Raw genomic sequence first — 17450 nt, forward strand, 5'->3', positions numbered from 1 at the left:
GTTTGATGTATGGGAGGAGGAGATGTTCTATATATAAATAAATGTGACCAATACATGCATATTGATATTTTTTCTACATTTACTCACTTATCATTATTATGCTTTTCATTCCTCCCTTCATTTCCTTGTTTCTTTCAGGATCATTTTCTTCCTGCTGGTAGAACTCACTTTAGTAGGTTTTTTTGTTTATTTTTCAGTGCAAGTTTTCTGGTAAAAAAAATTCTTTCACCTTTTGCATGTCTGAAAACATATTTATTTCACCTATAGTTTTGATTATTTTATTTTGTTGATCATGGATTTTTTCAATTGGCAGTTATATTCTTTCTGCATTATAAAGTGTCATTCCATTATCTTTTGGCTATCATCATTTCTGTTGAGAAATTTGCTATCTAATTGCTGTTCCTTTGAAGGTAATATATCCATTTTTCCCTTGTTGCCTTAACATTTTTCTTTTAGCTTTTGGTTTTCATCAGTTTTACTATGAAGCATCTTAGAATGGTTTTCTTTTTATTTATCTTCTTGGGACTTTCAGAGATTCTTGCATCTGTGGCTGGTTGTCTTTCATGATTCGGGGAACATTTCAGACATTTTCTCTTCATATATTTCTTTTGATCCAGTCTCATTCACTTCTCTGTCTATGTGTGCGTGTGTGTTATAATATATATATAACTTTTACTATGTCCTACAAGCCCTTTATGACTTTTTCTATATTTTTCATTATTTTTTTCTCTCTTTACTGCTGTTTCAATATTTTCTATTGATCTGGCTTCTAGTTTAATAATGCACTACTTTGCTGTATTTAATTCACTATTGTTCTATCTGATGAGTTCCTAATTCTGAATATATGAATTTTAGTTTGAACATATTCACTTGACTTTTTATAAATTGCAGTTGTTTGGTGAAATTAGATGCCTAATGAAACTAGTTTTTATGTCTCAAGGCAGAATTTTGGTGCCGAGAATGAGAAATAAGAACAAGTATAAGGATCTTTCCAGGTGACTGGGGAAAAAAAACTCTTAAGTTCCCCCCTCACTGCTGCCTGTGGTGGTTAGACGTCCTGGGAGAGTTGGTGTTATTCTGAGTAAAAGAAATTCTAGACTTCTCTATAGAATTTTGAAGAGAAAGAAATGATATAATAAAATTAAAGCACTTAGCACGGTACTTAACCCATGATTAAATACTTGATGAATGTTACTAGTACTAATATTACTGGACCTTGCTGATGCAAGCTCCATGCTTTCACTTCCATGTTCTGTGTGTCATGATAGCCTCTGAATTTTGTGTCCTGGGTGCATGATTAGAAGTACTTAGCTACAACTTCTACTTTCAGCCAACAGGATTTATCTACCTGCTTGTATTAATCTGTTTGTGCTGCTGTAACAAAATACCACAGATTGAGTGGTTTAAATACCATAAATTTATTTCCACCAACTATTGGAGGACAGAAGTTCAAGATCAAGAGGTCAGCAGATTTGGTTTCTGATTAAGTATCACTTTCTGGCTTGCAAATGGCCCCCTTCTTGCTGTGTCCTCATGTGGTGTCTACTCTGTGCACCTGTAGGGGGCTGGGCAGAGGAAGATATGTAGAGAGAGAGAAAGAAAGCAGAAAGCACTTTGGTATTTCTTCTTATAAGGACACTAATCCTATTTGATCAGGGCCTCACCCTCAAGACCTCATTTAATCTTTGATATTTCCTTAGAGATCCCATTTCCAAATATACAGCCACATTTAGGCTTAGGGTTCAACTTATGAATTTGGAAGGATATTCAGTCTCTAACACTATCTAAAACAATTTAACAACAACAACAACAAAAATGAGACAATGATTCTTGAGTCATTGAAAATGGGCAAAAAAAGAACCATAGTCTCTCAGAGATGGAAAATAAATGAGAGGAACCCTGCAGTTGCTCCAGTTTACTTCTTGAAGACAGATATCAGATGTTGGCATAGAGAAAGTAGACAAGAAGAGGGCCTGCTAGTCTCAAGTATAAGAGATAGAACTGGGGGTCTGGGAAAGCCAAGATAGCTAGAGTTTCTTTCAGAGTACCAGAAATAAGAGAAAGGCACAGAGAGAGAACTCCAGAGATGTGAATACCCCATGAGTACCCAATTCTGGGAAAGAACTGCCAGAAAAGATTAGAAGAGTAATCCCCAGAGCTCACACATGGCCAGAAATAGTACCTTTGCCGTAAGTCAAAGTGGGAAACTTCATAATTCTTACAGTATGCTGTTGTCAGTAGTGAGAAGCAAGATCAAACCTCAAATAAATGCTGCTATATTCCCACCCAAAAATGTTTAAAAGCAAGCCTCCAAAAGATTATACTGTTTCCAAATAACAACTATATCACAGAATAAACCTCAAAAATATTGATAGAAATACAAAAATATTCAGCACTTAACAAAGCAAAATTTATGTCTAGCATCCAATGAAAAGTTCCAGGCACACAAAAAACAAGCCAAAACTTACAACCCTCACATGGAGAAAAATCTGTCAACTGACAGTGGTAACAATGATAGCATCAGTACAAATAGTCTTTAAAAGAGTATGACTATATTTTGCATATTCAAAAAAGTTGAATGGGGAATGAACATGTTAAGTAGAGAAATGGACAGTTTAAACACTATCCAAATAGAACTTTTAAGGAGGAAAACTGCAATGGATGAGATGAAACATACCCTAGATATGAGTAATGGCCTGTTAGACATTGTAGAATAAATGGCTAGTGAGGTTGAAAACAGTGGTAGAACCTACCTAAAATGAAACACACAGAGAAAAAAGGACTTAAAAAATAAAATGACCAGTGCATCTGTGAGCTGTGAGGCAAACTGAAAATAAGTGTTTCAAGATGAGGCTCTGTAAGATGGTGCTTCATGGAGGGGAGCTGGTTCAAAATTTATTAAGTGAGAAACAATCACAGAATGTCCATAGCCTCTGTTGGGCTTGCCAAGTTGCTGTTGGTGTGGATGAGTTAGAGGCAACAATCACAAGTTCACATGCATGCTGCTTTTCTGTTGGTTTCTGTAGTTGCTCTATGTATGTTGTTTCTACTTCTGTGTTAAGAACTTTCAATTTCTCATACCCTCTGCATTTTGGGTTCTGCAAATCCTCATTTTCATTATGCTCATTTTTTCATAATATTTTAAAGCCATTAGAACAGTGCTTGACACATGCTTAAAAATTTGATGAATGACACTTTATTTCTTTAGTACAATCCCCTTGAAAAAAAATCAATTTGTTAGGTAATTTGCATTGCATTATAACAATTTATAACACATGATTTGAATTGTTTTACTCATTCAAGAGTAAACATGTGTTTGGAAGATTTCTCTTTGAGTTAAATCAGTAGTCATAGCCAATGAAACTCAAATTTCACAAAAGTATTTGAATGGCGCATGCAGTGGGACACCTTGAATGAGACTGTAGCCTATTATTTTTGATACAAAGGGTACGAAAAATAAAAAAGTTGTATTTCCTTTTGTCTCTAGAGGTAGAGAGTTCAATTTATACTTGGAGCAGGATGCTTCCTCAATTTAGACAAATCGCCCTAATGAGGTTTGGATTTAGGGAGACAGTTAACCAGGAGTTAATATATATACCAAAGGTAATACATATTGTAGGTGTAGATGTACTAGACTTATATGTCTGAGGAAGTTTGCTTTAGTTGTTTGTGAGGTGAAGTGAAGTGAAAAAATGGGAGAAACACATTTTTGTCTGTGCTTGAATGGAGAGTTTATTTCCTTAGTGAGGATATGAGTGGTTTTGGCTGTTGATTTTTATTCATAGGTGGTTTTTGTTGTTGTTCATTTTTACTTTTGATAGTTACTTGCAGGAGATGAACAATTGAGAGAAGAGGCAGAAAAACTGACTTTCACGAGAATTTTCTTGAAATTTTGGACCCAAATACTGTGGTTTGAGGTACATGTGAACAATTTTAGCTCAGGGTTGGAAAGATAGCCTTTTTTTTTTTTTGCCCTCACTCAGAACCAAGCCCTATCCTTGTATCACAGAGAGTTGGACATTTTTGAAGTATCAGGAAAAACATCCCTGGCCAAGGACATTACTTGTTTCTTAAGAAACTCCATTGGCAGATGGAAATGGGCCATCCCTTTAGGATGATCTAAGAGGCAATGGCAAGGGGCAGAGGGACCTGGGGCAACAGCAAAGGAAGACCTTGATTTGCAATTATAGGGGACTCACTACATTATGCAAACAAGTGACACCCTCCTTTTTCAGACTCCCAGTAAATAACAAGAGAGCATTCTGTTTTGCTTAGTTTGAGATGAAGCATTATAAGGGGGAAACACAAGCTTTTATAAAATGAAAACATGACTTTGTATTTATTCATCTGTTAATGAGGCCTGAACATTTGGACTACTCATGATTTGCATTTCATAGTAGAGAAGAATGAGGCTCAACCAGATTCTCATTCTTGATGTGTGGGATCAATAGATAACCTTTTGTAAATAATGGATTACCCTTAACAGTATAAACACAATTACAGCTCAGTTATTTGCTAATTGCCTTCTGCTAAAGGCATTTATGTTTTAATATGAACCTGGTTAATATCAACAGAAGCAAAACCATTGGGTAGATAGCAAAATAATATTGGAAATCTATCTGGCAGTGAGTGTCATCCTAAACATTGATAGGCTACACCCGTGAATGTCCAAAAAGATGGCAAAACTGACTGCAGTTGGGATTTTAGCCCTAAAATGACATTGCTCTCACATACATAAATGCAAAGCACTTTTTGAAACCTGCAGCGTTATAGATCCTGAGGAAAGCAAAATGGGTGCAAACAAACGATAACTTTGAAAAAGGGAAAACGCTATCCTAACTGTAGATTAATTAACCAGGTAATGTGAGTGTACATGAGTTTTAAGTCTGAGGGTTTTTTTTTTTTAATTTAGAGATACCCCAGTAAGCAAAATCTTGAGAATAGATAGGCATTTAACTAAAGTCCCATAGTAATAAGAAAATAGAGTTTTCCAGCAGTTCAACATTTTTCCTTGATGTGAATGTTGCACGGGGCATTTCAAGCATTTTCAAGGTGTTGCATTCTGTCAGGGCACAAGATACAGGTGGTGATGCCGGTTTCCTTTCATACCCTGGTTTAGGTGACGTCACAGTTCACCACAGTGCCTCAAACAGAAGTGCTCACATTTTGCATTTGACATGTCATTTAACTTGCTCCTCAATCTAACAAGCTTTTTGAAAAAGAGAGTGAAAAACATAGGAGGGCAAATACTTTCCCTTCACAGGATTTGACCTCAGTATTTGGAGTTAGTCCATGCTGCTCTCCCACGTGGTTCATTTCAAGGAGTCAGTTTGTACTTAGCACTGCCTTTCAGATAAATACACAAAGGCTAGACGCATACTTAAGAATCTGGATTTTTCTTGGTGCTTTTTTTTATACCATAAGATAAAATACGATAGTAAAAGAGAGCTGTAATAGGCCTTGCTAATCTAAAAATATGTAAGAGTTAAATGACTTGTTTCAGCCAGAATTTCCTGGAGAGCACTTACAAAATTATTTAATATACTGCTATTTAAATTGGAAAAATGCCACAATATTAATCGTGGCCCACAGTATCTATTAGGCATAAAGAGGTGGTATAGATGTATTTTTAGTAAAAATAAGTAATATTTGATAAAAATATATCTTAAGATGTATTGAATGTGTGTCTTATCCCAGAAACAAATGTGTCACCTGAATGTATTTAAAACACAAACTAAAATATTTAGAAGATAATATTCCTAAATATGTAAATTCAGTACATCAACATTACCTATAAGTGTATAGAAAACTAATTTCATACCTAAACTTATTAAACTCTTGCCTCTTCTGATAGAAATGATCTTTAAACAATAACATTGAAAATACATTGAACTTTGGAACTATTTTTTAAAATATTATGTCTGTGCTAGGAACCACTTTGAACTGTGAACAACAAATTTTCAGACTGTTAAGGTAAATAAAGGAGGAGGTAATTATAAAAAAAAATTTATTGATGAAAAGTAATTCCTGAATTTCAAGCTAACTTCACTTTTGAGTTCTTTTTCAATTGTCTAAATAGTGATTCTAAAGAATGCTAGATAATTGGGGTATGTTTTACTTGCTTGGATGTAAGTGCATTTTCAATACTGCTTCCTTCTTTTTTTTTTCCAAAATGAGTGTTATTTGCTTATCCTTTTCTTTTGGTTTCTGAGATCCTCAGAGCACTTTATCATTTTATCAATCTCTTCGTCTGTCTGTAGAATCCCGAGGGATCCCATTCCCATGCGGCAAGCAGACATTTTAAGAACTTGGTCTGAATTTAAATCTGATTTACCAGACTGTGAAAGACAGAATTGCAAAAATACAATTTTTTTTGTTACACATATTTTGTTCAAAGAAATTAATATATATAAAATAATCATTATCAGCTAAAAGAAAAAAATAACGAATTTCCTATATGTATTTTTAAGATTTTTGGTATAGCTTCTGAATAATTAACAAAAATGCTTTGGATATAAATTACAATAAAAATTTAAAAATTATTTTACTCTATGAATTGATGATTAAGCCTCTAAATGTGATTCATCTATAAGTGATACTATCACTTCTGACATTTTTCTCAGTAATTGTGTATTTGTATTACACTTCTAAAATCAGAAAACAAAATGTGTGTATTATTTTCAAATGTAGGCAACTGGGCATAAGCTACTGACTGAAAAATTAAGGAATGCTATAGGAAATATAACCTATAGCAGTTCTATAAAAGGCATCCATAAACATGCCTACAATTGACAAACACTAGATCAATATCACGTATATAATCAATTTTCATTAATATTGTTGTCTACTTTTTATTTATATGGCACAAATAACCTAGTGCTTTGAGGCAGACGTGATGAAAGTGAAAAATTCCTGAAAGGATTTTTTTAAAAGTTAGTTTAAAACAAATTATTTCATATTGTGGAAAAAATAAGTTTGTTGGTTTAAGGAATGCTATATGATTATGATAATGTCTGTGAAAGAAATTGAGAAAATGAGGATACCAGAAGTAATATTTTGAAAATTAAGCATATCACTGGATGTTAAATTTCAAGCAAGATATCGAGCCATCTGACAAAACTATGAAGATATGCAAAAATCATCCATGATCTTCTCTTACCAGAACTGGAAGCAAAGTATGACTAGATTAAAACATCAATATACAAGTGTTTTTTTGTTTGTTTATTTTCTGTCTATCATCTCAGTGTCTAAAAGAAGTTTGCATCACAGTTATAGCTAGAATGTTCATTGGTGAAATGAAGACAAAATAGGTAGAACACATCATGACATAGAATATGGACACATTCCTTGGCTTTGTGAGGATAACAGTTGAAGGCTGGTGAGACAGGAAGGAAGGGGGCAGGGCACAGCCATTCAAGGAATGACACAGCAGTTAACACCAAGATGGTAGAAGATTCAATCCCCAACAGGCCTTGAGGCCCAGAATGGCGGAAGATTTGACTTCCAGTAGACCTTGAGCTTCATTATATGCTCACTGTAATATTTTAACATGGTAAATGGCACTCCCATAGGTGCCATGACAGTTCCAAGGCTAACCATAAAGTGTCAAAAAGTGGACAGTGGCCCAAATCCTGGGAATCGCCACCCCTTCCCCAATGTAGTTGGAGTAATTCTTAGCATGTGAAGTTATCAAGCCCATAAAAACTAGCAACACTGCACCCCATGGCCACTCTCCCTTCCAAGTGAGACAGACTGCACTCTATCTATGGAGTGTGTAACTACTTTTACTTTAAACACTCACTCCCATGCCTCATGGCCCCTCACTCCCTTGCCTTCAGAGATGGCCCACATTCTGTCTATGGAGTGTGTATCTCCTTTTACTTTAAACTGAGCACCTCACCTCCACACTTCATGGTCTTTCTCTTGCCTTATGAGATATACTCCACTCTGTCTGTGGAATATGTATCTCTCTGAATAAATCTACCTTTACTCAACTGTAGCTTGCTCTTGAATTCTTTCCTGTGTGAAACCAAGGACCCACACTTGGCGGGGCACATCTCAGGGATTCAGCTGAGACCCAGGGCATGGCTACCTTCTACTTCCACATTTTTCTCCTGTATCACTGAGATATAAAGAAGTAGAATGAACAAGACAGCTTAATAAGCACTCAAATAAGGATAATAGAGAGGGTTATCAGAATGCCAAGAGGAACCTTGACCCAGAAGAAACGTAGGAAGGTACCAGTGAAAGTTTCCAGAGAGAAGCACTGAAACTGAGGCGTAAGTTAAATCAGAGTTAAATTGCAGGCATAGTAAAAGGCACAGGAGAAGATCCAGATGTGAGAGAGCATGAAGAGTTTCAGAAGTTAAAAAAACAAAACAAGACAAACAATGAGTTGGATTATAGGATTGTGTGTGTGAGGGTGGAGGCTTCTAGGATATGGGTCTGAAAAGGAAAACAATTCAAAATGGGTCTTGTATGTTTTGACATCTATGATATCTTTAGATGTTTTTATCCTCCTACCTTTTATCTGTTTTGTTTGCTCTGGAATTTATGTGATGAACTTCTTGATGTAATCACATATGTTTCTTCTTATTTATGTTAACATTTTCAAATATCTGTTCTATCTTTTGGGGGATTTTCAAGGTTTTATATATTCTATCCTGTTAGGAGTATTCTCATATTTTTTTAATTTCCAAGAGTTCTTTTAAAATCTCTATGTTTATTTTTCATTAAATATGCTGTAAATTTTTAGACATTTTGTCTTATTTTTTATCAAAGTAACATGTAACATAGTTTTATAAGTTAATAGAAACAAAAGACAGAACAGATTCTCCTTGTGACCATCCCTATTTCCCCATATGTCTGGAACATTGACTCACTAATATTTTGTTATTTTTCTGTTTCTTTATATGAATAACATGCATACACTATTATCTTTTGATTCATACCTTTTAGAAAAAAAATATTGACTTCTGTTACGGTACATGAAGATTTAGACCTTTAGTAGCGCTAGTCTTTTTGCTTTTATTTTCCCAGTATCCTACTATGATTCTGTTAAGTTTCTATTAAGTCAATTTTGAATGCTTAAGTTATTATGCCCATTCAAACGTTATTCATGGCTAAACATTTCAGTGTGCTGTGATTATAATTTTTTATTACATTCTTGTTGGTTTAGCTAATATTTGCTTTACTTTAAAATTTATTCAGTTTTCTTTGTGCCCTTTTTTCCCATAACTTCTGGTAGTTTCTTAGTATAATTTTTCTACACGGTCTATTCCAATCATGTAATTGATGGATGTATTAGTTTCCTACATCTACCATAACAAATTGTCATAAACTGGCTTAAAATAGGAGAAATTTATTGTCTTAGGGTTCTTGAGTCTGGAAGTTAGAAATCAAGGTGTCAGCAGGGCCATGCTCCCTCCGAAACATGCAGGGGAGAATGTTCCTTGCCTCTACCTAGCTTTTGGTGGTTGATCGGCAGTTTTTGGTTTCTTGGCTCATTGCTGTAGCCCTTCAGTCTCTACCTCCTCTGTCACATGTTTTCACTGCCCTGTCCCCACCCCTTACTCTCTGCTGTGTGTCTGTGTCTCTACTCTTCTTCTTATAATAACACCTGTCATATTGGATTAAGTGCCTTCCTGGGGGAAGGGTATAGCTCAGTGGTAGAGTGCATGTCTAGTTCAATCCCCAGTACCTCTATTAATAAACAAATAAATAAATCTAATTACTTCCCTCCCCCCAAAATAAAATAGAAAAAACAAAAACAAAATAAGAGCCCATCCTACTTTGGTATGACCTCATCCTAACTAATTATGTCTGCAACAACTCTGTCTCCAATTAAGGTCACATTCTGAGGTTTTCGGGGTTAGAACTTTAATGTTTTTTTTTGGAGAGAGAGGTGTCACCATTCAACTCGTAACAGTGGATCTTTTTTTTTTTTATCCCTTCCTTGGAAACATTCCCTTTGAGAATCTCAATTTCCTTCTGTCTGAATTTCTTTCAGGTCTATTGTAGTTATCAGCCTGGAAAATGTCTCCACTATCACCCTGGAGAATTCTCCTTTGTCCTTCTCCTGAGTGGGATCACAGAGCTCTCGTGACTGCTTCCAGTGTCTTCGTCAGGTCTGTCTCATGATTTGCATTTCCTCTACTTAAGAAGCAGTAGCAGCAGCACAGATAGCTCATTAACAACTGGCTCAGGTAAAAAGAAAATTAACAGTAATGTCAACAGGAAAAATTCTTCCCAGGAGTCAACAATGGGACAAATAGAAAGCATGGGAGAAAAGTTAAGAACCTGAGAGATTTTTCCAGAAATGCCAACATCTAGTAAATAAAACTTTCAGAAAGGCAGAATAGGAAATGAAGATGGGTAAAAACTCAGAGAAACAACTAAGGGAAAGTGTCTAAAACTGAACAAGACACATCCTCAAACTAGAAGAACTCTCCTAAGTTATAAGTAATATTAAAAAAGTAATATATTCTCTGGTGAAATGTCAGAACACTAGGTAGTAACGAGAATACCTAAGGTGTTCCAAACATTTGTCATAGTGTGCGTTACTTATTTGAAGAAAGAGAATTCTTCAAAGAATAAGAACAGAGTAAGGATTATCCTATAAGGTGTATAGGAAAGGGGATAGGAGAAGATCCAGATCCCCTATATACATCATAGTAGAGGAATTTAATATATCTCCCTCAGAAACTGAGAGCTCAAAATGACAAAAAGTAGCATATGGAAGAAATGAGTCCTCATTAATAAAACTGATCTGACAATAGATATGTAATTTTGTGCCCCAAAGTAGAGAATGCATATCCTTTCCAAAGGCAGATGAAATATTTATTAAAAAGGACATATTAGATCACAAAGTTAGCATCAGTAAATATCAAACAAGCTTGAGTAATAAAGAATATATAATTTAAGAATTTAAGTTCTAATATTTTAGATCTACTTTTCTATTAGAGTAACAAAAATTAAACTGCTAGTTTAAATTTTATGAATATTCTAGTTGTCTTTATTTATTTTCAAAAGGAATATTTCGATCACATTTCCAGAAGTATCAACTAACGTACTTTTATTGTAAAATTTTTAAAATGTGGGTCTATCCTTTTCATGTTTGTTATACACTGTCAATATTGCTTCATTGTTCCTTTAATCGGTATGTGATATGGCTAGTACAATTTACAATTTTGAAGTTTTTTATTTCTTATTTTGTGGATTACTTTTCTTAAAATGTTTTTATATTATTTACATGGACATTATTTAATATTACTATCACACTGGAGAGGGAGAATATAGCTCAAGTGGTAGAGCACATACTGAGCATACATAAGGTCCTAGGTTCAATCCCCAGCACTTCCTCTTAAATAAATTAAATAAATAAATAAATAAATAAATAAATAAAACAAATAAGTAAACCTAATCACCCCCTCCAAATTATTACTATCACATTTACTTGGCATAAGAGCAAGTATTTAATATGTCTTTATTTTCTTAATGTATTTTTGCTGTCATATTTACTATTTTTCATCTTTACAGTGTATACCTTCTAAACTTATAATTTAGTCCTTCCTTCTTAATGACTATTCAATTCAGTTTCCCTCAATCTTTTTCTGTGACTTAACCCATAAAAATTTTATAAAATAGTCTAAAATATAAGATATCTAATTGATCTTTTCAAAAATGTTAAATAGTTAATACAAATCTTACTAATAAAAATTCTACCAATTTAAAATGGGTCACTCATTCTACAATTCTCTTATGTTAATATCTATTTCTTGTTCATGTATTTAGTCAATTAATCTCTCTTATTTTTGTTAAATTACCACATTAAAATTTTATTAAGTTTTATGAGATTTTTGGAGTTTTGCAAGAGAAGAATGTGGTTTGACAGATTCTAGAATTAAATTTGTTGAGTTTTTAATAGTCATCTTTATTTTAATTTTTTTATTTTAATTTTATCCTAAATGTGCACATGAGGTATTCTGGGCAAGAGGCTCATTGGTTATTATAATCATATAAATAATAAGGTATCAGTTCCGTTTGCTCCAGTTCTTACCTTTAGGGTGACAGTGAAAGCCAGATGGAACAATTCCCTACACAAATGAAAGTCACTCCATAGGCAAAGAATGGAGAAAAATGGATTTTCTCTACTTAATTACCAGAGAGATAGGTAGCTATGTCCTCCTCCCCTTTCTTCCTTGGAGATAGGGTGGAAAACATCCTGGGTTTTCACTTTAACCTTTTGGAATGTACATCTGTCCTTCCAAGGTCCAGATGAGCTCTAGTGTCCCTGACTTTTTATGACCTTGAGATGTCTCCTGGGTCCTGAACCTCATTCCCTTGTCGAATGTAGATAACTAAAGAGGTAGTGCTCCTGTGTTCCCGCACCTTGAGAGCTTAAGTTAAGAGTCTAGTCTAGGACGGAACCATGCAGCCTTTTTGGGGAGATAATAGAGATTTTCCTATCCTTTTGAATCAATATAATTAACCAAACAAATGGCTACAGATCTAATTCTCATAGTATGTAAAAAATAAAACCTTTCTAGGTGAAGTATAGGCAACAATTCTCTGTATCATATACATTTCAGTGTCTCAGTAGGCTAGGACTTTTTATAGGAGCACTGAGAAACCAAGGAAAGATTTATTTCTCCACATTTTTAAAGTTCAGCTTTACCACTTGTGTAGACATTGGATAATTTCTCTCTATGCCTCAATTACTTCTTACAAAAAAAAAAAGAATGATTTTAACAATACCTATCTGATAAGGACACTAAATATAAATTGATAAATATAGTTTGTCATCTAAGCTGTGACAGACTTGACAGTGTATGTGGGTACTATTATTCTTATGCTAGAGCAACACACAAAAGCCAGGAGTGTGCCTGGCATGCTAGACGTATGATCCTACTAATTTCAATAAGATATCTTGTCACAGTTTCTGTTATACAGTAAGTAATCAACTCACTGATCTTTAACTTTTGGCTTACTTGCTTGCTTTCTTCATTGTTAGTATTTTGTTACATTGGTTGCTTATTTTAGGTCATTTTATCTGTTCAAGTGAAATATTTTTAAGTTTTATTGGACTTTAGCAACTATTTTAAATCCTGATTTAAAAACATCTATGTAAGTGTAGAAATATCTAACCCCCTTGTGTATACAGCAACACGTCCTTGTTATTGTTTTTTTTAAATTTTAGATGTACATTTTATTGAGGGAATGTTAATTTGTAACATAAAAGCTTTATGTATACAACATTATATATCTACTTCTTTATACCCTACATGTGTTTACCACCAAAAATGTAGTTTCCATCCATTACTATATAGTGGATCCTCTTTACCCATTTTGCTCTCCCTCCAACCCTGGTAACCACTACTCTGTTCTCTGTATCTATATGTTTGTTTTTGTTTCATTTGTTCATGTATTTCTTTTATTTTCTAATTTGTTTTTTATATTTCATAGAAGAGTGAAATCATACAATATCTGTCTTCCTCTGACTTATTTCACTTAGCACGATACCCTCAAGATCGTTCTATGTTGTCTCAAATGGGAAGATTTCATCCTTGGTTATGGCTGAGTAGTGTTCTATTGTATATATATACCACATCATCTATTGATGGACGCTTAAATTGTTTCCGTATCTTGATATTGTAAATAATGCTGTGTGATTAACATAGGGGTACATGTACCTTGTCAAATTAGTGTTTTCATAGTCTTTGGATAAATACCCAAAAATGGGTTGGCTGGATCATGTGGCAGTTCTATTCCTAATTTTTTGAGGAATCTCCATACTGTTTTCCCTAGTAGCTGCACCAATTTTACATTCCCACCAACTGTGTATGAATGTCCCCTTTTCTCCACATCCTCACCAACACTTGTTATTTCTTACTTTTTGGATAATACCCATTTCTAACAGGTATGAGGTGTTATGTCACTGTGGTTTTGATTTGCAATTCCCCAGTAATTAATGATGTTGAACATCTTTTCATGTGCCTGTTGAAAAAAACGTCTATTCAGCTCCTCTGCCCATTTTTATTGGGTTGTTTGTTGATGTTGTTATTGAATTGCATGTCCTTTTAATATATTTTGAATATTATAACCCTCTTAGTAGATATATCATTTGCAAATATCTTTTCCCATTCAGTAGGTTGTCTTTTAGTTTTGTTGATGGTTTCTTTATTGTGCAGAAGCTTTTTAGTTTGTTGTAGTACCATAACACATCCTGTTGTTATATTAATTCATGGATGTTTGTATCACAGAGCACTGAAAAAGATTATTACACAGACATGCCCAGATCTTTCAAACATAATTTGAAAAAACATGCTTCCAAATTTGAATTATGAGTTGCAGAGTTAATACCAACCTATGCATGATGCTCCTATCTGTTTCATAAACACTAATCAGAACATCTCTCAGTTGCGTGTGATCTGTAGGTGACCACAACTCACTGCTAATACACGCTGAATCAAACCTAACTCTGCCTCTTATTCTTTATCACTCCCATGGCTGGGAAGTGGCAGATGTTTCCTCTTCCCTTTGAGTATAGATATAGCATTTGTTCTCTTTCAACTACTTATGAGGTTCCAATTTGATCAACAGGAAGTAAAATTGTAAATTTCTCATTAGGCAAATAAAAAGAACATTTTAAAAACAGATTCCTAACCACATTACTTAAATAGCTCCCTCCAGGGGAATCCTCATCCATACATTATTCTCTCTCTTCATTTTTCATATTCTTTGTTTCTTCACATTTGGCATATTTTAAGTATTTTATTTGTTTATTGTTTTTAGCCTATGTATACTGCTTTACTGATCATGTTTTTATTTGTTCCCTAAATATCTGTTCCATCAATCTGTCAATTATTTCACAGCAATCATACCCTCTTTATTATTGCAGATATTTATGACACTTTTTTAGTACTGAAGGTTTTATGAGTGTTAGTGATTTAGGAAAGTAGACTGATGAGAATACCACATAACTCTTTCCCTTTAGGCTGTACAGACACTAAAGTGTATCTATCTTGTTTGTTCAGTTATTTGGTAATATGTTTGCCTGTGTCCAGAACAGTGCTTATATACATTAGATGCTCAGTAAATATTTGCTGAGTGAATAAATTAATCTTCTTATAAACAGAAGTCTTAGACACCCTTGAAGTCTCAGTTTAAAATAGATTTAATCAAAGATAGGAATGGAAATAGTTCACTTGAAGATAGTGCAGCTCAATGTTTTACAAATTTTGTCATATAGGAATTTCAATTATAATCTCTTTATCTTAAATCTAGCCCTAAAAATAATATTTGAAAGTAACATTTGTATAATAGCATACCCAGAACCCTTATTACAAGAGGTAGAAATGTCTTTTAAAAAATCTTTCAAACAAAAACTTTCTTGATCCTTTATACTCACCCATCTAATGTCACCTCCCCTTCCCTTTAGAGAGAAAGAAATTTTAGAGAGTTATGCACAAATGCCTTCTTAAGAACCTCTATCTCCATGACCATTTCAACCTAGTCTATTGTTTGATAAAGCTTCCTTCTTCTTTCATTGAGGAATACACAGTTGAAAAACCTTCCATGGGTGCTTTTGATCCTTTCTTACTCAATATTTAAGGAACATTTGACATATTATTAATTCCTTTGTGCTTGATATACTTTCCTCTCTGTTTCTGGAACACCTACACTCTAATTTTCTTCCATCTCGCTGACTGCGTCCTCTCAATTTCTTCTCTTCTCCAGTCCCATGTGTCTTTTGAATGGAGTATGTCAAGTCTTATTTGTGGGCCCTCTTCTCTAACTCTTTTTTTCCAGGTAGCATCATCCATTCCCATGTGTTTAAGTGGTAATGACATGCTAATTATTTCAACTTAATATCTTCAGCTTTGATATCTCCTTCAAACTGCAGGTGTTATGTACAATTGCCTGCTTGAATTCTCAGATCTTTCATAAACATTTTAAACATAATATCCTTAGACTGAAACTCTTGAGTCCCCTTTTTCTCACCTCCAAGCTTAGACTTTCCCCAAGATTTCATAGCTCAGTTAATGGAACTATCTCCTATCTAGTTATTAAAGCCAGAAACAGTGGAGTTTCCTCACATGCATTTAAAAATTCTTAGAATTATTTTCAGTCTCCATTAATACCACTCAACTTCAAGGAACAATCATTTCTCACCAGGAGTATTTGGCTTTCTTCCATCCACTCTTCTCCTCACTACCTCCCTACGACCATCATTCTTCATTCATTTGTCAGAGTATATGGATAAGATTGTCATACTTTTGCTTAAACTCATTCAGTTCTTTTTTGCTCAGAATAAAGTCTAAACTCCTTGCCATGCCCTGTACTGCCTTCCATAATCTGAAGTTACTATACTTCTCTGACTGCATCTGCTACCGTTCTCCCTTTTGCTTTAATTTTTTTTTGTTCTGGAAATGTATTAAGCTCTTTAATATGTTACACCATCTGTCTCAATGACAGGTTTATTCTCATTCTCCAAGTTTTCTGTTTAATATTCACGTCCATGGAGAAGCCTCAAACAACCACATATTCCTATCATTTTCAGTTATGGCCCAATATTTACTTCTTTCCATTAGTTCATCACCATCTATATCTATGTTATATGTATATTTTAATATCCATGAAAATACAAAAATATCTCAAATGCTTTTTCTATTTCTAAAGTTTATTTCTACTGTTTACCAATGTTCATTACATATAGTTCAAACGTTAAATATATAAAATTCAGTTCAATGTTTGCCCCCCAAAACACTTGGCCCTTAAAAATACATGATGCTTATCTTCAGCCCTTAACAATAACATTCTTCTTCTGTAGAATTGGTCAATTTTGCCTTTCTAATAATGTAAATTGTATAACTGGTTTTGGCTTCCATTTTGCATTAGCTAACAGAATTCAGAACGGAAACTATGTTCATATATCTAGATTATGTATTCGTGGAATTATTTTATCTTGCTACGTTAAAACATTTCTATGTAATTAAATAAGATCTAGTGGGATGATAACATATCATTTTAATCTATATTGCCTTGCTGATATATAGTTTCTATTTCAGTGTAATATAATATAGTACATATATCTTCACTTTTGCAAATGAAAAGGAGATTTTTTTCATATGGTTTTTCTGTGACTTTTCTTTCACTTAGTCTCTAACATTAGGAATATTTTATAAAATAAAAGTCATATGTAGATGAGCTCTTATCTGCCTCTAAAAGCACTTAACTGATTTTAATTGCTTATTTCCTTTTTATGTATTTTCAACCTAGATTGTAAAATTTGAAGGAAGAGGTTATATTGGTTTTGACAAGCACTGTGTCCTCAATTTATATTACCTGATACTTACAAGATGATCAATATTTATTAAATGAAAGAACAAATGGTAAGGTTTTCACCTTAAAGCAATTATTGCGACAAATATAAAACCAGTAAAGTCTCC

General features: G+C 33.9%; 1 long non-coding RNA gene across 1 annotated transcript in view; it reads left to right on the plus strand.

The window, feature by feature from the left end:
• Window positions 1-17450, plus strand: part of LOC116280961 (uncharacterized) — a 151194-nt gene that overhangs the window by 96926 nt on the left and 36818 nt on the right. Inside the window, exon 8 of the long non-coding RNA XR_004190364.2 lies at window positions 10010-10127. This is a non-coding gene — a long non-coding RNA (uncharacterized lncRNA). The remainder of the gene's footprint in view (window positions 1-10009; window positions 10128-17450) is intronic.

Source organism: Vicugna pacos, chromosome 6, assembly GCF_048564905.1.
Source record: "Vicugna pacos chromosome 6, VicPac4, whole genome shotgun sequence".
NCBI lineage: Eukaryota > Metazoa > Chordata > Mammalia > Artiodactyla > Camelidae > Vicugna > Vicugna pacos.